Source organism: Scyliorhinus torazame, chromosome 5 (genome assembly GCF_047496885.1).
Source record: "Scyliorhinus torazame isolate Kashiwa2021f chromosome 5, sScyTor2.1, whole genome shotgun sequence".
NCBI classification, from domain to species: domain Eukaryota; kingdom Metazoa; phylum Chordata; class Chondrichthyes; order Carcharhiniformes; family Scyliorhinidae; genus Scyliorhinus; species Scyliorhinus torazame.
In genome coordinates this window covers 186,058,229-186,081,600 of record NC_092711.1, presented here as the reverse complement: position 1 = coordinate 186,081,600, position 23,372 = coordinate 186,058,229, and positions in this window count along the sequence as shown.

Below are 23,372 nucleotides of genomic sequence, written 5' to 3'. Positions count from 1 at the left end.
TGTCCTAATTATTTCCATTCCTTCTTCAACCCTGATTCTTATTTCCCTCTTGATTGTAGTTCTTTCTCTCCTTCCAAACAAATGGGCCTGTATCATTCTCTCCATCTGAAAAATCAAACGAACAGGTTAAAGTTGGAGAGGACCCTATTTTTAAATTTGTGTTTTCTACTCTTGCCTGGATATTCCAGAAGTGCCCTTTCCAGGACTTCCGGATTTCCTTTGCCACCATCTCTTTCTTTTTTCTTTCTTTGCTGGCGTGGATTTTTTCTCATGTACATACATCATACAATTAAGGCTGGTTAAGCCTCCTCCTTATATCATTACACCCCTGAGTGAGATTCGAAGAATCTCAAACACCTCCTCTTTCGCTAGCACAGGGGTCCAATCTGGTCTGAACTCTCCCTGATACATTTCGGGTATTGCTACTGCCTTCACTTCAATTTCTTTAATTCTGATTATGACAGGGGTTTTATGAAAGGTAAGTTAGGAACACAACATTTGAACTCTATCATGTGTCCTATCGATGCTGCTACAGGTTTCAAGTCAGCGATGTCCCACTCTGCTTCATCACACAAGACTAGCAAATGTAGTAATCCCCTGACACTCATAACGAAACATTGCTTCCCTTCTACAGCCTGTTTACCATCTAGGGTCTTCAATCCTGCCTCCGAACCCTTTGTCACATCTACGCAGCTATTCTTATGCATATATTTCCCAAATCAATATTCCGGGTCAATCATTAACTTCGTGCAACACTCCTTCTTCCCTTGTCCGATTGATTTGTGGGTATGATCTATCCCATGGCAAGGTATTATTGCAGTGATACACTCTCTACATATCGTAAGGCAGACTTTGTATCCCTGTGTCATTCCAACATCATGCAGAACGTACAGTCCCTCACTAATTGGGACTACAAGTTTGTCACTCCTCCACAATCCTGCACAGCCTCTCAGAGTCACGTTGTTGTCGGCCAAATGATCTTGCAGTAATTACGCGTTGTCATTAATCAACCATCCCACTTACATTGACACTTTCCGGAGTCATAATCTACCTTGTGGTCACAAACTTCAATCATTCAAGTTGCCTGATATTCCACAAAACAATCGTGGCAAAGCTGAATGCCCCAAATCTCCCTAGAAATCTCACATTTCTACCTGCCGTTTATAACTTCTAATGCCGCAGCATCTCCCCAACGCTGTCGTTGCAAATGCATTATCAAATCTCCCGAATACCCAGTATCTGACAGTCTCCTGGGCTTCATATGACTTCTCCCTGTCCAAACAATTGGGCTAAAAAACGCCCCACAGCCTTGACATGTTGTCTCCTGATGCTCACAATGAATCATTTTAAACTGAGGGCCACTAATAACCGCCCTTGATCTATCGTTCCATCTGTTTAACTCCCTACTGATTATGTTCCGGCGCTCACTGCCCATAGGTTGCCGATTGGAGCATCATAATTCCTCTGTTATTATTCAAATGGGTCAGATTTTTTAGTTCTGATACAATTTCTTTTGCTCCAGACGCCGTGCTTCTCTAATTCAACTGTATGTTCATCCAAATCCTGAACTATATTTTCTTTACCTTTTACAGCTTCCCTGATTACTTTGCCTGTGGTTTTAGTCGGTAGTTTCACCCAAACTTTCTCTGTGTTATCAATTGGTTTTAATATCCTAATTTTTCCTGCATCTAATTTTATTAAATCTTTCCCTGGCATCAGATTATCATTTCCTGATTCTGCAAATAATTCTTCAAATCTAACCTCTGGTCTAATATCTTTATTCCCTAAAGCTCCTTGTACAATGTATTTAACATTCTAAACTTAATTTCTTCTGCGAGTGACATTCATGTGATTCATCGGGCACTAGGACCCCGGTGGAGCTGTGCCGTGTAAATTTCAACGCGTTAGTTTCAAAGTAATTTTCTGCAAGCAGCTTTGACTGCTCGCGAGCAAAACTTATTTTTGTGCTTATGCGAAGAGCAATTTTATTCTGAACATACTAATTTGCGACCTCATGATACTGATCACATTTCTACCTGCCGTTTATAGCTTCTAATTGATGTGAAATTCGTTTAAAAAAAAAATACAACATTTTAAAAACTAGAAACACCAAAGGAAAATTCACAACTCCTTATTAAACACACACACACACTCATTTAGCCACTGAGATCTTGGATATTTATTCTATCGAGTTTTAGGTACTCTAACAAAATTGAGACCCCTCCGTTCTGATAAGCCTCTCTTATCCATGAGTTGTTTTGCCTCTTTTAACCTCTTCCACTCTCGTTTTGTTGCTTCATCTCTCTTGACCGTGCTTCAGAGCAAGAGTATTCCCTAATTGCCATTTTTCGGATTTTTAACTGTTTTAGTTTTTCTGTTCCTGGCGGTCCCTTTCAGTCGCGACTTGATATTAAGGGATAAGTACCCGTCGTGTGTAGTTATCGCAAAGATACCTAAAGCACTGTCCTCCTGTGTTCGTCAAGGGTCGATTGATTGGTCCCCAAAGGTTTCTATGCGTCCCTATTTCTCTCTGTTTCACCCTCACAATCTGCCTGACTCCAAGGAGGATTTAGTTTTGGCCTACTTCTACCAGTGATGGATGCAGGACACTCGGTAGTTGTTACAAGCCGTCCTGCAGACTTTTACTCAGGGTTAGTATCTTCTAGTCTAATAACACTCGCACCTAACTGAGTTTGATGTCCCCTCGATCCACAGAATATCCTTCTAAGTCAATCACACACGACTTTCCAAACTAAACTCGGCCGGCAAAGTTTGACTCACACATAGACTAAAAACTTCTAATATATCAGCCTCTTTGCCGATTAGAAACTTCTAATATTCTACCCGTTACTTGGGAACTAGAAACTGCTAATATTCTAACCTCCACCCGCTTAACTAGAAACTTCTAATATTCTAGCCTTGCTCTGCTTAACTAGAAACTTCTAATATTCTATCCTCGCTTTACCTAGAAACTTCTAATATTCCAGGCTTCCACGCTGGGCGCCATGAAGTTGAAACCTCACCACAATTCTTAAAATTCCCCCATACCAAAAAAGGGTCCAGATATTCTAAATGGGGAACAGGTATTCTCACTGCCTGACTCTTATTCGGGTCAAACTAGTGTTTCAAGTTATCCCCCGGCATAACCCATATCTTCATAGAAGAATTTTATCTACTTCCCACTTAGTAGCTTACACACGGGTCCGGCTTGCTAAGTGGAGTAAAGTAAACTTTCTAATAATAATAATAACCACTCTTTCAGGTTATCAATTTAAACTTAACTTTATTTTCAAGTTCAAAGATAAAACTACTTTTACAGAAAGTTAAATAAGATCTTTTCTTGTTCGGACCAGTTGTAAGACTTTCAAGTGTATCTTGTCAATCGTTTTTCTTTAACTTTTGGTCTTCTGTTCGCTTTTCTGGGTTGCTCGGACTTCAGATGCTGCTCGTCCCATCACCGAGGAAGAATGTGTGTTCCTGCTCACTTTTCAGAGTTTTTATAGCAATTTGTTACAAATTACACCCTTCTGCTGTTTGAGCCGAACAGTTGATGGTTAGTTTCTATCGGTTAGAAGCGTGGCGTCTTTGCAACAGCGCGGCTTCATTCCACCAGCTCGCCCTTATTTGAACCTTCTCAGTTTGCTTGACATGTAATAAAATTGTCTGTGTCTTCGTCCGTACCCTTTCAGATTTATGTCTTTTTAAATGATTCTTTCAGTCTCAACCCGGGTCATCTTTGGGTCAAGCAAATGTCATGTTCAGGTTACCCCCTTTGACACTATCCTTATCTGGCTCGGCCATTTTCTAAAAGGGGTTAACGTCAAAATGGTGTATGTTATAGTGTCACATTGTCACCTTCTAGTTTTCTTTATTTGTGAATCAGTTGTCTCATCTTATTACTGGTGTCAGCACGTTTTCACGCTTAACAGTTGTTCCTTATTTTAAACTTTAGATTCTGCCTGTTTTTCTTAATTGTTCAATAAAACAATTAATTGCTTAAAGAATTGTGAAATACTGTTCCCTTTCATATAACTTAAGACTTTAAGTCGATCAAATGACTTTTTAAACTTGTAAATCAGAATGAATTGTTCCTATCTATTTTCCTTCCCGTCTCAGAAGCTGTCTGCATTTCAAACAGGCTGCTGCTGTTAATCCCTTGTGGGACTTCTCCTTTTCATTAAAAGTCTCTGGCATTCTCAGTGTTAATTTCATGTTTGAAATGTCTCATTATGCCAATTGTTCATTAGAACCACTATTACACAGGGCAAACGTGAAATTGAACAAAGACGAATTGACTCCATTGTGAACTTGCCCCTGCCCGTAACGTAAGTGCACTCCGCTCATTTCTAGGTTTAATGGGATACTGCAGAAATTATATAGGTAGTTTTGCCACCAATGCCGCCCCACTCTCAGAGCTTCTGAAAAAGAACATCCCATAGAATTGGCTTTCCCAGCACACAGACGCCATAGACGATTTAAAGCTCTCCCTATGTAAAGCTCCCGCTTTACAAGTCCCGGACCCCGCCATGTCGTACGCCATAGAAGTGACGAATGTGATATAAAATAGTTACTTTAGAGATATTAGTTACTGTAATGTAGAGATAGGCCAGTCTCATTCTGGTGAGTTCACAGACAAAGGATTTCAGACCGCATGGCAAATCAAAGGAAGAGGTGTGTCCACCAAAGGAGGAGAAAAGGATGTTGGGTAATAGGGGCCAGAGGAAGGGATTGGAAGTGAGCCAATTAGAATGTATGACCAGGACAGGAGGGGTATAGGATGACCTATGGGAATCGTGTAAGTGAAACTTGATGCCATTTGAATGTATCAGTAGAGACTTCTTTGTTCTACAGACTCACTTGATTCCAGAGGTGTACGAAGCAAGATGTGTTTTGTACCGCTGTGAACTGAGTCAGGCTTGCAAGTCAAATAAAATAACTAATGCTGTACCTGCAAATCCATCTCGACTTTTATTGAGGCCAGACTGACGGGTAACGAAATTTGGGATTTGTCATTTGGTGCCGAAAACCCGGGATTTCTCAAGACGGTTCTGACCAACTGCGAAATCCGAATTAGATTGATTATGAACAGGAGGATGGGAAAAAGGGGCCCACAATGTACAGCTGGAAAATGACCGCGCATTGATATTTCCCCTCTTCTTATCGTCTGATTAGTCTGGTCACTCGCGGTTGGTACGGAAAGATCGTCTCGACGAAATCAAAGGTCAGTCTGGGGATTAGAAATTTAATTGATGGGATTTCATATTGTTGATTCGGCTTGGGTTAGGTTTTGGGTTGATGGGACATCTAAAACGATGATTCAATTCCAAGTATAAGTGTTTTTATGGCTGATGTGACTTCAGTAGATGGAGGTTCAGTTAAGTAAGTGTTTTTATGGCTGATGTGACTTCAGTAGATGGAGGTTCAGTTAAGTAAATGTTTTTAGGGCTGATGTGACTTCAGTAGATGAAGGTTCAGTTCAATAAGTGTTTTTAAATCTGAAGATGATTCAATTCCATGTGTGAGTGTTTTAAATCTATAGTTGATTAAGCTAAAATTGTACCCTTGGACTGTAGTGGCGAAAAACGCAGTTCTGAGGCCTAGTTGAGATTATGGGGAATTCCTTGGATAGCACAAATGATCCAGGCATTCTACTGCAAATATTATGGGATATGTATCCGGATAAAGCAAAAGATTTCAGGAAAATGTCAGCAACGTTAAGGAGTAAAATGGGGGATGAATGGCCACTAGGGGGCACCAAAGTCCTAGCGATTATTAAGAAAATTCAGGGACACATCTGGAAAAAGAGTCAAAGTATGAAAGCAAAAGAATTAATTGGATTATGGAGACAATATTTTCAAGAGGAAAGAGATAGGATCATGTTATTAAGTTGGCAGGACAATGCCCTTAAAATGGGAATTCCAATTAGTGAACAGGGAAAAAAAAATTACAGGTCTTGAAAAAGGAATGTGCATTCAAAAAAAAAATGCGCAAGTAAAGACAGCAAAGGCTCGGGTCAAACAAAAGATGGGCTACGTATTTCAATGGCTGTCCTTGAATTGACAGGAAATGATCAATGCGATGATTTAAAAATGTCAGTAAAAGTTCCGACTGCACCTGTAGCATTGTCTGCACTAATTCCAGAACCACCAGAGTATAATGATTTATATCCAGTCACTGCTCCCCAGATTCCAATCATGCCAGTAACGCCAGCCCTTTCGGTTGATAGCGTGGGTCCCGATTTACCATATTCACGATCAGTAGGGGAAGAGGAGCTCTGTTCCGCAAGCCCAGTTAGCTCTAGGACCCGATCTCGGACAGCGAGAGAAGGGCTTGATCCTAACCAGAAACAATTAAGCATACCACCTAAATCCCTTTAGACCAAGGGGAAACAGCAAATTTCGAGAACAATGGGACATGCCAGGACTGAAAGAGAAAGAACTCCCTCTAGTGACAGGGAGGGACGTCGAAGTCTTGGAAGAGCCACAGGAAATAGCTAGAGTGCCCCCTGGTGAGACTCTGAGACAGTTGCCGATTAGGAAGATACCAATCACCTGAATTATGCTAGCCACGCCGCACTTCAGCAAGCCCATGCGTTAGACTACGATAGAGGGATACAAATCCTGAATGCGTTGAATAGCACATTTCAAAAGCCCATAAATATTTCTGCTATCCTAGTCCTAAAACCTAAGAAGATTGAAGAGCCAGAGGAATTGCTGGAACGTTTTAATGAAATCTACCGTGGGCAGTCAGGCGACTTGCCATATCAAAATGGTCAGAATTCCCCTCAATATTGTGCTATGTTAATGCATTGCCTACCACCTTCTGTGGCTACTGCTGTGAAATGTAATAACATGAATTGGACAGAGAACGACCCTTCCCAGATGGCAAGGGCAGTCAGATTTTATTGGAAGGAGGGTGTAGGCCAGGAAGGAGGCTCAGTTACAAAGGTTAAGACTGAGTATGTAATGAAAAAGGATGATCTGCGACCCCAACAAGCGGCAGAAACGGTAGCTTACCAGCTGGAGCCCCAATATTGTGACTTTGGGTGAGTGGATCAGCGCGGGGGAGGATATCAAACCCACCCAAAGGGACCCTCAGCTCCTCTTTATGGCCCACCGTATGCACCAACAGCTTTACAACAGCCGCCCCCTCTGAGGGGCCATTGGTCTACTGGGAGAAGAGGACGGGGCAGATATAGAGGGAGCAATGCATGTTTTAATTGCGGCCGTGCAGATCACTGGCAACAGGAATGCCCCTTTAAAAGACAGGCAGCAGAAGGAGGGGGTACCCACCAAGGGGAGGACAGACGAGTTACACTGACTTCTCCTAGGCAAACCCTTTCCCAACACAGGATTGACTAGCTAATTTAGCCATAAGGACTCTCCAATCGGACAGAGAACCTATTATCTCTCTGCAGATAGGAGATGAACATCACCCATTTGTAATCGACACTGGAGCAGCCATGTCTTCACTGCAATCAGAACTTCGCCTACCACTATCTGACCACACCCAGCATTTGTCGGGGTTCCAAGGACAGGTGTGTGAGTATCCTATTTCTGAACCTGTGACAGTCACTTACGAGAATAAGTCTGCAGATCATCAGTTTGTAGTGACTACTGGATTGGACTGTAATTTGTTGGCCCGAGATTTACTGTGTATCTTCCAGCTACAGCTAGAGTACGGAGACGAAGAGGTAACGGTCCAATCATGGAGGATGAGACAACTGTGCTATATTTCTATCACCCCCAGTGGTGGACGTTAGACATTGAACATTCACTGCATCACGTTACCCTGGCCTATGACAGAACCGGACAAAACAGGGAGTTGGAGGACAAATACGGGCCATTAATTGGGACCGAATGGCCAGTCAAAGTTACAGCCACAGTCACGGGAAAAGAAGGTACAGCCGATTTTGTTACAATACCACCACATTTATGGCCACAGTCAGCTTCGGTAAGACCTCATATTACACGTCAGGTCCACGACCAGTACCATGCAGGGATTTGGGGCCTATGGTAAGGAGGAGAGTGGATCATTCAGATCCAACAGAGTACGCACTTCAAGTCACGCCAGACGGCACTGCCATAAAATATTTTGAGGTCCCTGAAACGATTAACACTCGACTGTAGCCCCGCCTATGGACAAATTAATCTGTTGCAACAGGGTATTTTGGTCCCTTGCCAATCAGAATGTAACACCCCCATACTTGCTGTGCCTAAACCAGCCAAGCCAGACCAGTACTGATTAGTACAGGATTTACGTTCAATCAATGCCATCGCATAGCCGTTACATGCTCTCACTCTCCAACAGGATATTACGGTGTATAGCTTCCACTCGGTCATCGCACTACTGAGGCAACTGCAGACTCAGCATCTTACCGCAGCTCGTCAGAATAGGTATGAGATATACCTTTTGAACAATCCACGTCTGACATTTAAACACTGTACCACTATCAATCCAGCCTGTTTTCTTAGTGTTCCCCCTGTCCATGAAGACGCACCTGGCCACGACTGTTTAGCCTTGATTCAGGAAACTACCACAATAAGGGACGATTTGAGTTACATTTCGTCAGAACACCCTGACATGATTATGTGTGGTCAAATATCCCACCGGGGTTTGGTTAATGACTTACTGCAGGCCCTCCTCATGCCCGCGCAGATCTTCGTCATTAAATGCACTGCCCACACAAATGGTAAGACCCCAGTTGACGTTGGTAATGAACAAGCAGATTGTGCAGCGCGGACAGCCGCGCAAATTCAGCAAGTGATGGTGCCTAAAATGTTAAGTCAGACTAAACGATCTACTATAAATATGTCTGCTTCTGACAAGTCAATGCCAACCATCCAAGACGTCATAAGGTTACAGGAGGACGCTCCTGAGAGTGATAAACAAATGTGGAAACGGTTAGGTTGTATATATGATTCTGTTTCCTCTTTATGGACCACGCCAGCGCATCAGACTTGTATGTCTGATGTACTGGCTTTATGGGTCATCGAATGTGTACACTTTGCAACTCATTGTGGGGCTCGGGGGACTAGTGATTTGTTGCTGGACACTTGGTGGCACCCTAAAATGCAGGGGTTGGCCCAGAGTATCAGTAATCGGTGTTTGATTTGTCAGCAATATAACACCGGAAAAGGTGTCCCTTGTGGGATGGGACAAACCCCGTTGCCCAGTGGTCCCTTTGAGACGCTACAAATGGATTACATTGAGTTGGAAAGGTGTCAATGTTATAAAAATGTTTTGGTCATTGTGGATGGGTTCAGCAGATGGGTTGAGGCCTATCCGACTACCGATAATAAAGCTTCTACTGTGGTTAAAGTTCTGATGCGGGAAATCATTACCCGGTACAGTATACCAGCTCAGTTGAGTTCTGATAACGGGCCTCATTTTTTTGGACAGATTAACCTGCCTCCCTTCCCCAGTGCTATTTTACAGGTGTGGAGCATGATGGGGTGGTTACGCACCGTCTGTGTGATATTCGGCCTCACCTCGCTTGGAGTGTGATTGGCGACGGACATGGAAAAGGGAAATATTATCTACATTTGTAACCCCAACCAAGCTACAAGGACATTTCAGTTATGCAGAGGTGATGTTCCTCGCTGCCCCCATATACGAGGACATGGTATCGACTCATGGAAGGTCGTCAAAGTTAAGGAGAATGCAGGAGTCATGAAGTAATTGCACCGGTCCCGGCGATGGGAAGGGAACATTATATGGACATTGCCTTGTTTTTGGAGTACATGTAAATTTGATTTTGGATGTGTTAAGATTGGTGCGATAAAGGTAACATCAGACCGTCAGGAGAGCGTAGGAAGAGGCTGTGTGAGAGAGAGAGGGACTAGAGAGAGGACGGGGCGTGTGAGAAGGGAAGTACAGCTAGAACGTAGGTTATCGGGAGATACACATAATTTAGTTAAAGGCCAAACTGAGGAAAACCTGGGTAGTATGAATCACTTCTGCCAGATTTACCACCGCTTGCATGGCCACGGACGGGTTGTCTGCTAGTGGATCCCCGCAGCGGTGTCTAGGTTATTTTCTGTTTCACCGCTTTGGGGTACTCCCCAAACGGTGGTTCATTGTCAGCGTTCCGAGCCACCGCCCGAGCAAGTCATTCTTCCTTACGATCCGGGTTCAGCACCACCGGTTATTTGCCTTCCCCTTCCTCGGGATAATCCCCACTCACAGTATGATAGGCTGCAACGGTGGAGGGCGTACATACCTAGCCACTTCGCTCCCAATAGGGATTCCCGGTCGTACGAGAATTGTTTCAGCAGTGAAGGATACGGCTGTTTGCTGGTAGAGGTGGGAAACGAATATAACATGTCTGTTCCCACCTGTACAGACAGGAGGTGTCATATCACCCAGGCGTCTGGCCAATGCGTTTGTCACAACACCACTGGCGTTCTATTGAACGCCGGCCTCCAGCTCCTTTGTGGCTGGGCGAATGTTTCTCATATCACTGTTGGGACTAGGGCTTTCCGCATTGCTAGGCGGCCCGAATGGGCGTTCCAAAGCTGGATAAACTGGGCTACTGGGGGATCCTTACACAACCGATATACTGATTGTGATGCTAGCCTGCACACGGAGCAAGGATACTACTTTTTATTTAATGGCACAGCGACCAATATTTTGTCACCCCCATTTCCCCGCCAAATTGCTATTGGGACTCTAGTCCCTACCACAGTCCCCTGCCCTTCGGCGTGGATGCTGCATAATCAGTTAGCATGCCGGGCAGTCACAGCTGAATTCTACGAGAACTGGAAAAAACCTCAGGTTCTCGCACCCTCAGCCGGGTGGGGAATTCGGAGCGTCTTGACACTGGGAGGTGTGGGGTTCCTTGGCTGTCAGCGATAGGAAATATTTTATTTGTGGCGTTACCATCTTGGGAAATGAAACCTTGGGAGTCCTCGGGGCAATAACCAAGGAATTGTCTCAGCTACGGTTGTTTGCAATGCAGAACCGGTATGCTCTTGACTATCTTCTGGCCCGTGAGGGTGGGGTATGCGCCATAAGACCATAAGACATAGGAGCGGAAGTATGGCCATTCAGCCCATCGAGTCCACTCCGCCATTCAATCATGGCTGATTTCAACTCCATTTACCCGCTCTCTCTCCATAGCCCTTAATTCCTCGGGAAATCAAGAATTTATCAACTTCTGTCTTAAATACACTCAACGTCCCGGCCTCCACCGCCCTCTGTGGCAATGAATTCCACAGACCCACCACTCTCTGGCTGAAGAAATTTCTCCTCATCTCTGTTCTAAAGTGACTCCCTTTTATTCTAAGGCTGTGCCCCCGGGTCCTAGTCTCCCCTGGTAATGGAAACAACTTCCCTATGTCCACCCTATCGAAGCCATTAATTATCTTGTAAGTTTCTATTAGATCTCCCCTCAACCTCCTAAACTCCAATGAATATAATCCCAGGATCCTCAGACGTTCATCGTATGTTAGGCCTACCATTCCTGGGATCATCCGTGTGAATCTCCGCTGGACCCGCTCCAGTGCCAGTATGTCCTTCCTGAGGTGTGGGGCCCAAAATTGCTCACAGTATTCTAAATGGGGCCTAACTAATGCTTTATAAAGCTTCAGAAGTACATTCCTGCTTTTATATTCCAAGCCTCTTGAGATGAATGACAACATGGCATTTGCTTTCTTAATTACGGACTCAACCTGCAAGTTTACCTTTAGAGAATCCTGGACTAGGACTCCCAAGTCCCTTTGCACTTCAGCATTATGAATTTTGTCACCGTTTAGAAAATAGTCCACGCCTCTATTCTTTTTTCCAAAGTGCAAGGCCTCGCACTTGCCCACGTTGAATTTCATCAGCCATTTCTTGGACCACACTCCTAAATTGTGTAAATCTTTCTCCAGCCTCCCCACCTCCTCCATACTACCTGCCCCTCCACCTATCTTTGTATCATCGGCAAACTTAGCCAGAATGCCCCCAGTCCCGTCATCTAGATCGTTAATATATAAAGAGAACAGCTGTGGCCCCAACACTGAACCCTGCGGGACACCACTCGTCCCCGGTTGCCATTCCGAAAAATAACCTTTTATCACAACTCTCTGCCTTCTGCCTGACAGCCAATCGTCAATCCATGTTAGTACCTTGCCTCGAATACCATGGGCCCTTATTTTACTCAGCAGTCTCCCGTGAGGCACCTTATCAAAGGCCTTTTGGAAGTCAAGATAGATAATTGCCAGGATCCAATATTGCCCTTAGGGTTGGGTGGGGTTACTGGGTTATGGGGATAGGGTGGAGGTGTGGACCTTGGGTAGGGTGCTCTTTCCAAGAGCCGGTGCAGACTCGATGGGCCGAATGGCCTCCGTCTGCACTGTAAATTCTATGATAATCTATGATAACATCCATTGGCTCTCCTTGGTCTAACCTATTTGTTATCTCTTCAAAGAAATCTAACAGGTTTGTCAGGCACGACCTCCCCCTACTAAATCCATGCTGACTTGTCTTAATCTGACCCTGCACTTCCGAGAATTTAGAAATCTCATCCTTAACAATGGATTCTAGAATCTTGCCAACAACCGAGGTTAGGCTAATTGGCCTATAATTTTCCATCTTTTTCCTTGTTCCCTTCTTGAACAGGGGGGTTACAACAGCGATTTTCCAGTCATCTGGGAATTTCCCGGACTCCAGTGACTTTTGAAAAATCATAACTAACGCCTCCACTATTTCTTCAGCTATTTCCTTTCGAACTCTAGGATGTAGTCCACCTGGGCCCGGAGATTTATCAATTTTTAGACCTCTTAGTTTCTCTAGCACTTTCTCCTTTGTGATGGCTACCATATTCAACTCTGCCCCCTGACTCTCCGGAATTGGTGGGATATTACTCATGTCTTCTACTGTGAAGACTGACGCAAAGTACTTATTCAGTTCCTCAGCTATTTCCTTGTCTCCCATCACAAAATTACCAGCGTCATTTTGGAGCGGCCCAATGTCAACTTTTGCCTCTAGTTTGTTTTTAATGTATTTAAAGAAACTTTTACTATCATTCCTCATGTTGCTGGCTAGCCTACCTTCATATTTGATCCTCTCTTTCCTTATTTCTCTCTTTGTTATCCTCTGTTTGTTTTTGTAGCCTTCCCAATCTTCTGACTTCCCACTACTCTTTGCCACATTATAGGCTTTCTCTTTTGCTTTGATGCATTCCCTAACTTCCTTTGTCAGCCATGGCTGCCTAATCCCCCCTCTGATAACCTTTCTTTTATTTGGGATGAACCTCTGCACTGTGTCCTCAATTACTCCCAGAAACTCCTGCCATGGCTGTTCTACTGTCTTTCCCACTAGGCTCTGCTCCCAGTCGATTTTCGTCAGTTCCTCCCTCATGCCGCTGTAGTTACCTTTATTTAACTGTAACTGTAACAGGCCATAGTACAGGGCAAGTGCATCATGGGAGTTCAGGACTTGACCGCTAACATCACTAAATTTATGGATTACATACGGGATCACCTGGACGGAATGCAGGATCCTGGCTCTTGGGGTAACTGGGGGTTTGGAGGTTGGAAGGACTGGTTGATAAATATGGCCATGTATTTAGTGGTGGCTATCGGCTGCATCTTTGTGGGCCTAGCCATCCTTAAATGTGTGATGTGTAGAATGCGGGGTGCACTGGAACAGATCAACGTCCCTAAAATCTTAGCTGTCAAAATCCATGAGGGTGCAGCAGATGAAGGGGGGCTACGCCAGGAATTGGAAATGCAGCGACGGATCTTTTTAGATGAGGGACCGTAGCTATGGATTGGATAGTTCGGTTATCATGGAATGATAAAAGGAGGGAATGACGAATGTGATATAAAATAGTTACTTTCGAGATATTAGTTACTGTAATGTAGAGATAGGCCAGTCTCATTTTGGTGAGTTCACAGACAAAGGATTTCAGACCGCATGGCAAAGCAAAGGAAGAGGTGTGTCCACCAAAGGAGGGGAAAAGGATGCTGGGTAATAGGGGCCAGAGGAAGGGATTGGAAGTGAGCCAATTAGAATGTATGACCAGGTCAGGAGGGGTATAGGATGACCTATGGGAATCGTGTATGTGAAACTTGATGCCATTTGAATGTATCAGTAGAGACTTCTTTGTTCTACAGACTCACTTGATTCCAGAGGTGTACGAAGCAAGATGTGTTTTGTACCGCTGTGAACTGAGTCAGGCTTGCAAGTCAAATAAAATAACTAATGCTGTACCTGCAAATCCATCTCGACTTTTATTGAGGCCAGACTGACGGGTAAAGAAATTTGGGATTTGTCAGAAGTACCAACCACCGACCGAACCCTCTCAGCAATGCTCCTACAGGAACGCCACGACCAATTAAGACCGGTAGCCTATGCCTCTAGAGTTTTAGACCCCGTAGAACAAGGATTTTCTCTCTGTGCATGTCACTTGCTTGCAGTCTTCTGGGTAGTTCAGTACTTTGCCTACATTACAGGCCTCAACCCAGCCACGATATTAAACGAGGACACCCCCACCCAACTGTTGTTAGACGGCAAACTAAAGGATGGTTCAGTTAGCCAGATCAGAGCAGCTCGCTGGACCCTCTTATTACAAGGCAGGGACATTTCTGGGAAACGCACTAAGACCCACACGTTCTTAGCAGCCAAATTACAATACGCAGTTACCCCACAGAATGCCAGATAATTGCAGCCACAGACCCCACAGGGCCCTTTATTCCCAAATCAGTGCAATCACGAGTAAACGGAGAGACACAAAGTTCCCAAGACAGAGGGGACACAGTAAAGATCTATGTAGATGGCTCCTCCACTCTTGAGGATGGAGTAAGAATCACAGGATGCGGGATTTACATGGAGGACTCACTAGAAGAGGTACCTTAAAAAATATCCGGCCACTTGGGTTCGCAGGCAGCCGAACTGGCAGCCATAGCTTATGTAATTGATCACCCAGATTCCTTTCCAACGCCTGTGGACATACACTCCGGCAGTTTGTATGTTTGCAACAGTCTAACAGAATGCCTTCCCCTATGGGGATCTCGAGGTTTTGTATCCGCCCCTACCCCTACCCTCCGCCCCTCTCCTGAAACATATTCTTAAAAGTGCCACCGGCCGCACGTACGGCATTATTAAAGTAAACAGCCATCACGGCAAGCCCCCCCCCCCCCCACCCCCGGAAATCGCCATGCGGATGCCTTCGCTAAAGATGGACCACGCACTGGTCACTTCTGGCAATCCCCGAGTGTGAACGGACACATTCAATCCAGGTCTCCCAAACCAATATTGAGGATTTATCTTAGGCACAGAAAGCAGACGACTCCCTTAAACAGGTACTGAACGGCACCTAGCTAGCCCCCTATGATAAATGGAAGGATACACTCACAATATAGGACGCAACAGTGTTAAAGGACGGAATTTATATGGTCCCCACCCCAAGACAGAAACCAGTTAATCTACCAATTCCATGACGGACACGGACATCAGGGTATAGACACAACCATTGCCCATTTAAGACACTTGCGCTGGTGGCCCGAATTAAAAAGCGAAGTCACACATTATGTTGAGAATTGACTCATTTGCGCCCAGAATATAATGCAAAGAAGGGACAATTACACCCGACTTGTAGATGGCCCCTGGACAAATCTGCAAATTAATTACATTGGTCCCCTTCGCCCCTGCAGGAACGGTTTCAATTACGTGCTAGTCGTCATAGATACATTTACAAAATGGGTAGAAGCATTCCCCACACGTTCAAACACGGCAAAGGCCACTGGTAAAACTTTGACCCAACAGATCTTTACTCGCTGGGGTCTTCCACGCAGCATTGAGTCAGATCAAGGTTCCCACTTCACCGACAGAGTAATGCAAAATGTTATGACCATTTTCGATATCAAACAAAAATTCCACATAGCCTACTACCCCCAGTCCAGCAACATAGTAGGGCGCATGAACCGCACAGTAAAAACGACCATTCGAAAGACGGTACAGCAGATCAATTCCATTTGGGACACGGTACTACCCTTTGCTCTCATGATTATCAGGGACACACATTCCAGTTCCATAGGTTTCACCCCCCCCCCCATTTCCCCCACACTCCCTTATGACAGGGAGACCCATGAAAGGTATTGAATATTTATTTGGGCTCGATTTGGCGAATTCCGCAGTAACTCACTCACCCGCGAAAAGGCAGTCCTACAGGTCACAGAAAACATTAAAGCGGCACAACTAGCTGCTGCTGTCCGACTAGGCGCCAGGAAAAAGCAGAGTAAAGCCAGCTTTGACAAAAGGATTCACCCCATAGAGTATGCAGTCGGCCAGCAAGTTATGCTCTCGTTGTGCAACCCCAGCTCCTTCCTAGCCCCTAAATTCGCAGGCCCCTACTCCGTCTCCGACAAGGTAAGCCCCTCTGTGTACAAGATAGTGTACCCCAACGGTAAGACTGGTTGGTTCCACATCACCCAACACAAACTCTATGGATCACAACATAGCCAAGCCCACCACTTAGCCTTGGTGATGGGAGAGGATGACGCTCTGCCCACTGAAGATTCAGCCCGATGCCCACTCCAACCCTCCCCCACTCAGGAGGACACTCTCCCATCGACTCCGCCCATAATCACAGGTTTCAACCTCGAACCTGACTCTGATGAGAGCCTCCGGATTTGACTACCATCTCTAGCGCCCTCCCCACCATCAGCTACCCTAATCCCCAGAACGACGCCTTGGATTTTCTCGACCCCTTGTACCACCATCCCCGCCCAACGACTCTTCCTATGCCTGCTCCCATCAACGTTGCTTCCACTTCCAGTACACCAGTTCCCGACCACCCACCGCCAGACGACAACCCCGATACTCCCTTTTGGCACCGTGGCAATTCCTGCAGGTTGGTAAATATGAGGAATCGGACCACCCACAGGCCTACGCGGCTACCGCCCGGAATCTGCGGACACGAGTCTGGGAACCAGGAGAAGGTGATGATTTAAGCGATGAGCCCCTTCTCGGAAATGATTTAACGGAACTGATGCACGCAAATATCTGAGGTGTCCAGATGATGAGAAACGGACACTGCCCAAATTTCTGATGGAGCCTGCCCGTCTTCTCTTTTTTTAAAATCTCCTCTTCTCTCCAACACATGGCTTTAATTTATGTCAGCCCGACACTCGGCTGTGCAGTCGTAAATTCTCCTCTGATTCAACTGTCAGACACGGTCTACTGACCAACGGCAGTTGAACGCATTACAATATGACTACAAATTCTTTCCGTTTTTCCAGGTCACCCATGTAGGGAGTCACGGCACTGATCGCCGCCCTACCTGAGGGCCCCAAAATTAACCGGTCAATCACGCTCGGGTAGCGGAGGAAAGGCCCAATCCCCGCCCTACCCGGGGCTCCCACCAATTCTTGCCCCACTGCAGCCCACACGCAGCCCACGTTTCACATCATGCTCTCTGGAATGGTTTACTACACCCTTTTGCTGCTTTGGGCAGGTCTTGAATCTTCCACACCGCTCCATATCTAAACCCTTCTTTCTTCCACTGTTCTTTCAGACCCCTTTGGGTCACCTCCAAATGCTATTTACACTTAAAACATAACGGTTCCTGTTCACTGGTACTACCTCTGTGGCCATGGGGCGAAACTCTATAAAACTGTCCGCCCTGAAATCTGGCTGGTTAAGCAAAGCGTCAACCACCTTGGTTGCTAGTAAAGATGGTCGAAGAAAGCATCCGTCCACTCCTAGGATCGACCACACAAGCTGTGAGACACTTGAATACGTCAATTGCGAAACTTGAATTAGTACCTCTCCAAATTTCTTTTAAAACAAAATGGGGTAGTCACACAGGGTGACAATCATAAATGGAAATCAGAACTAAGAGAGAGAGAGACTAACACCCACAGATATTAACCAACGATACTGAAATGACACTATGCTTGATACCCTAGGATTACACGGAAACCAGACACCGCAGGATGATCCCAGCACCCATGATCTTCGTCTGGATAATTGCCGCATTCACCGGAATCCAAGCACAAGATACACAAGACTTTCCACAGCTCGACGGTCTCTGGTACCGTCCCCCAGATGCAGGCGAATGTGAGAGTGGCACCATATAGCTGTGTAAGAACAAAAGCGTCACATTTGGGTGCAATAACCAATGGACAATTTACAGATAGCCCAGTGGGTCCACGTCAGAATGTTACATTAGCACAACCGGAACCGAAGATTGGTGGTAACTTACTAATGAAGAGTGCCCCGAAATTGGATGTTTAAATAAAATTGCAGGGAACACAATAAGCATCGGACAAAATTGCCCCGGGACACCCAATAAAGGTAATTTGGCAATGCACATACTTAGAGTAGGATCTAAGCCAGCCCCGAGCGACACCACCCCACAGACCACCTCCAGTCAGGATACCACACAACAACTGTTGGAGATAGAGACCGAAATCCCCACCTGGTGGGAAGGCATTGCAAAATGGAACCCACTCTCATACATAATAGAGACCCTCCTCCTGATTGCAGTAATCTATAGTGTAGTCCTCACATTCAAACTTCGTAAATGGAAGGCAAAAGCCTCCTGGTCCCCTACATACACAATTCGAACCCCCCCTCTTTGAAATCCAATAGAACTCTACTAAGAATGTACAACTTACAAAATTGTGATAACCGCTGCTAAATGGACCCTTTATACCTCTGTACCGATTAAATGTGATCAGACGAAAGAATGCGGTGCTGCTGTTTATTTTTGTAGATTTTCTATTGTAGATAAGTTCTTTAGGTAAAACCAGCAGCATGAGTTTAGCAGAGAAAGTTTAATTAGCAACCAACCGTTTAGTATGAATTTAAGTTTAATTCATTTAGATGAATTTAATTTGGATATAAAACAACCAGTTGTAGTGAATTGTTTTAATGAGTGTATGTAATATTAACGAATTAGGTAACATTGTCCAATACATTTAGGACAGAGTAGAGCTGGACCTGAACTGACTGACCAGTGGCCGGCTTGATAATGTAGACTACGGGAACAAGACTGTGATCCACCAGGCTTCGCGTTCAGGATCAAGAGGATGGAATGTAGCCATGTAAAATGGCCACCTGCAAACGACCAATTGAATTGTGGTCAATTTGGGACACAGACAGGTGCACAGCCTCTGTGTATTGTGCCAAGAAATGGGCAGCACGGTAGCATTGGGGATAGCACAATTGCTTCACAGCTCCAGGGTCCTAGGTTCGATTCTGGCTTGGGGCTCCGTCCGTGCAGAGTCTGTACATCCTCCCCGTGTGTGCGTGGGTTTCCTCCGGGTGCTCCGGTTTCCTCCCACAGTCCAAAGATGTGCAGGTTAGGTGGATTGGCCATGATAAATTGCTCTTAGTGTCCAAAATTGCCCTTAGTGTTGGGTGGGGTTACTGGGTTGTGGGGATAGGGTGGACTTGTTGACCTTGGGTAGGGTGCTCTTTCCAAGACCCGGTGCAGACTCGATGGGCCGAATGGCCTCCTTCTGCACTGTAAATTCTATGAAACCAGACTTGGCTGAAACTTGTATCCATTAAGAGTCGTTCACCATTTCCCCCAGGACAATAGAGTTTGAATCAAGGAGTTACAACAGTAGCAGCCTGACCGGCGATACCCCGCCCACCCCTTATTTGGAAAGCCCTACGTGCGTGGGATAATGATAGCTGGGACCCGCCCAGCTACCGAGGTATCCGTCCCCTATTTGGCTGACATCGATGAGGGTGATCGAAAACTCTATCGATCCATTGGACCCCGATCAAGGATCGCCCAAAAGTGCGCGAAAGAGACAAGGGATAAAAAGCACTGCGCACTAGAGATCTGTCACTTTTGGGACTGGCCTGCGACCAACTGCAGCAGAGTAACCAAGTTCAAGGACCCGCGACCATTCCTGAAGGACGAACCCAGCTGAGACGAACCCAACCCCTTCCAAACCGACCACGTGGGCCCGGATAAAGGCCTTATCTCACACAGTGTCGGTCACTCGAAGTTAAGTGAAGGTCATCTTAGTCGATAGGTGTAGTTTAGTAAGAAACCGCGTGTATTATTGCATAGAGATACAAGGCTTGTGTTATTAATAAACTGTGTTTTTGAGCTAACATATTGGTTGTGTGGTCACTTGGTCAATATAAGAAACAGCTTGTGGTTCACCCCAAAGTAAAGAAGGCACGACCCCCCCCCCCCCCCCCACACCGCCCCTGTTCCGTGGGAACGTTCGAAACAATCGAAACTAAGGCAAGAAGTGAAACAAACGAACCATCCCTCCCAAGGTCCGAACCGAACGACCCTACCTTCCTCCCATGACAAAGAACTATATACCAGCCTAACCCCAAACAGGACCGAAAAAATGTAAAGAAATAAGCAAAACTACCGAAATAATTCCGACCAACGCAAACCCAAAGATCCTCCTTCTCCTACCAGTCTATTCTCCTTCATAAAATCCGCTGCCTCCTCCGCCGAGACAAAGTACATAGCCCACCCATAGGCGATAGGGTATAGTCGACCAAACTTTGTGCCCTTCTTGTATAGGGCCGACAGGAACTTATTAAAGTTCGCCCTACTCTTCGCAAGCACTGCTCCTGGTACACCCGGATCTCGAAATCTTCCCATGTGCATCGCCTCGTCTGCCTGGTCCACCTCATAATACGCTCCAAGTCCAGGAACTAATGTTATCGTACCACCATCGCCCTCAGCGGCTCACCACCCAGGGGCTTGCCCCTCGGTGCCCTGTGGACCCGATCCATCTTCAACGGTCGTTTTAAAACGCACCTTCTTCAAGCGGCTTCTCCAACATATTCCCCACATACGCACCAGCATCCAATCCTTCTATTCCCTCCAGCACAACCACGATCCGAATATTCTGCCTCCGAGAACGATTTTCCAGGTCCTCTACTTTCTCCAGCAGTGTCTTCTGCTGGTCACACAGCATCCCAATCTCTGCTACCATGAGGTGGACTGTTCCTCCAGTTCCCCAGCCTGCTCCTCCAACCTCTGGGTCGCCTGTTCTGCGCAGCCAGTATCGTATCGATGCGGAAAACCACCGCCTTGATCGAGTCCACCATCTCGGCAGGTCCTCAGCACTCTCCTTCCACTGTTGTGTTAGCTTCTCACTTAAGAAGCTCACTAACTGGTCCATCGACAACTGAGCTGACGAGGTCCGAACCTGTTCGTCCACCATCTCAATGCCGCTCCTCTCTCACCACCTGGTTCGTTATTTTCGAGTACTTCTGGACCGCAGCTCCAGAAACTAGGTGTCATTACTTCTGTTCTTACATAGATTACATAGAACATACAGTGCAGAAGGAGGCCATTCGGCCCATCGAGTCTGCACCGACCCACATTAATCCCTCACTTCCACCCAATAACCCCTCCCAACCCTTATGGACACTACGGGTAATTTAGCATGGCCAATCCACCTAACCTGCACGTCTTTGGACTGTGGGAGGAAACCGGAGCACCCGGAGGAAACCCACGCGGACACGGGGAGAACGTGCAAACTCCGCACAGACAGTGACCCAGCGGGAATCGAACCTGGGACCCTGCGCTGTGAAGCCACAGTGCTAATCACTTGTGCTACCGTGCTGCCCTTTACTTCTGCAAAAGTAAAGCAAAAAGTGCAGAGGATACTGGAAGTCTGCAGTGGGGTTTGGATAGGCTAAGTGAATGGGCTAGAGTCTGGCAGATGCAATACAATGTTGACAAATGTGAGGTTATCCATTTTGGTCGGAATAACAGCAAAAGGGATTATTATTTAAATGATAAAATATTAAAACATGCTGTTGTGCAGAGAGACCTGGGTGTGCTGTTGCATGAGTCGCAAAAAGTTGGTTTATAGGTGCAACAGGTGATTAAGAAGGCGAATGGAATGTTGTCCTTCATTGCTAGAGGATGGAGTTTAAGACTTGGGAGTTTATGCTGCAATTGTATAAGTTGTAGTGAGGCCAAACCTGGAGTATTGTGTTCAGTTTTGGTCTCCTCACTTGACAAAGAACGTACTGGCTCTCTAGGGTATGCAGAGGAGATTTACTAGGTTAATCCCAGAGCTGAAGGGATTGGATTACGAGGAGAGGTTGAGTCGACTGGGTCTGCACTCGTTGGAACTTAGAATGATGGAGGTGTGGGGGGGGGGGGGGGGGGGGGGGGGGGGGGGGGGATCTTATAGAAACATATAAAATTATGAAGGGAATAGATAGGATAGATCCGGGCAGGTTGTTTACATTGGCGGGTGAAAGCTGAACTAGGGGGCATAGCCTTAAAATAAGGGGAAGTAGATTTAGGACTGAGTTTAGGAGGAACTTATTCACCCAAAGGGTTGTGAATCTATGGAATTCCTTGCCCAGTGAAGCAGTAGAGGCTCCTTCATTAAATGTTTTAAAGATAAAGATAGATAGTTTTTTGAAGAATAAAGCGATTAAGGGTTATGGTGTTCGGGGCGGAATGTGGAGCTGAGTCCACAAAAGATCAGCCATGATCTAATTGAATGGCGGAGCAGGCTCGAGGGCCCAGATGGCCTTCTTCTGCCCCTAGTTCTTATGTTCTTATGTTCTGCACCTTTCCTCTACATACGTCCTGCAACAAACCGGCGTATAGGCCACAAAATGACCACCATGAGCGGCAGCTGCCAAATGTGCGACCCCTCACTCAACGGTCGCCAGCAGAAGTCCCACCAGCACCTTCACAGGGTAAACGATAGATGGCCAATCAAAAATACTGACGAGCCAATGATTCCCACGTCCCGACAAAGAAGAAATAAAGTGTTCAACATTGCATGGTCAAGAAGGACATAAGTGTGTGGAAATGTAATTGTTTACTCTTTCTGTAAGCGATTTGTACTGACTTGTGAACGTAGGATGTGACCAGAGTCCTTGTACATTAATCGCTGGAACTTGCAGTTGTAACAGGTATTTTGCAAGGTCAGTTAGATGTCTGCTTTATTGCAAGATGGTTAGAGTAAAATTTTACTTTCTCAATTATGTATGGGTATTGACTCGAGTTCACATGGTGTATTGTGTATGTCTTTCGTGACCTTACCGAAGGAAGGATAGGCATGACAGAAAAGGAGAGCAGCGAAGGATCACCAGAATAATTCGTGGGATAGCGGGATACGAAGTGAGGAGAGATTGAGCTGAATGTGCCTTTATTCCATAGAGGTTTGAATAAGGAGAAGTAGCTTCATTGAAACTCAGAAGGGCAATCACAAGGGGACATAACATTAAGATAAAAGACAGGAAGTACGAGGGGTTTGAGGAAAAAACAATTTAATCCAGACGGTGGTAAGAATCTATAATGCACTGCCTGAGAGGGTAGTTGAGGCAGGAAACATCACAATCTTTAAAAGGTACTCGGAGGAGCAGTTGCTATGTCACAACGTCCAAATCTGTGGATCAAGAGCTGGGAAGTGGGATAA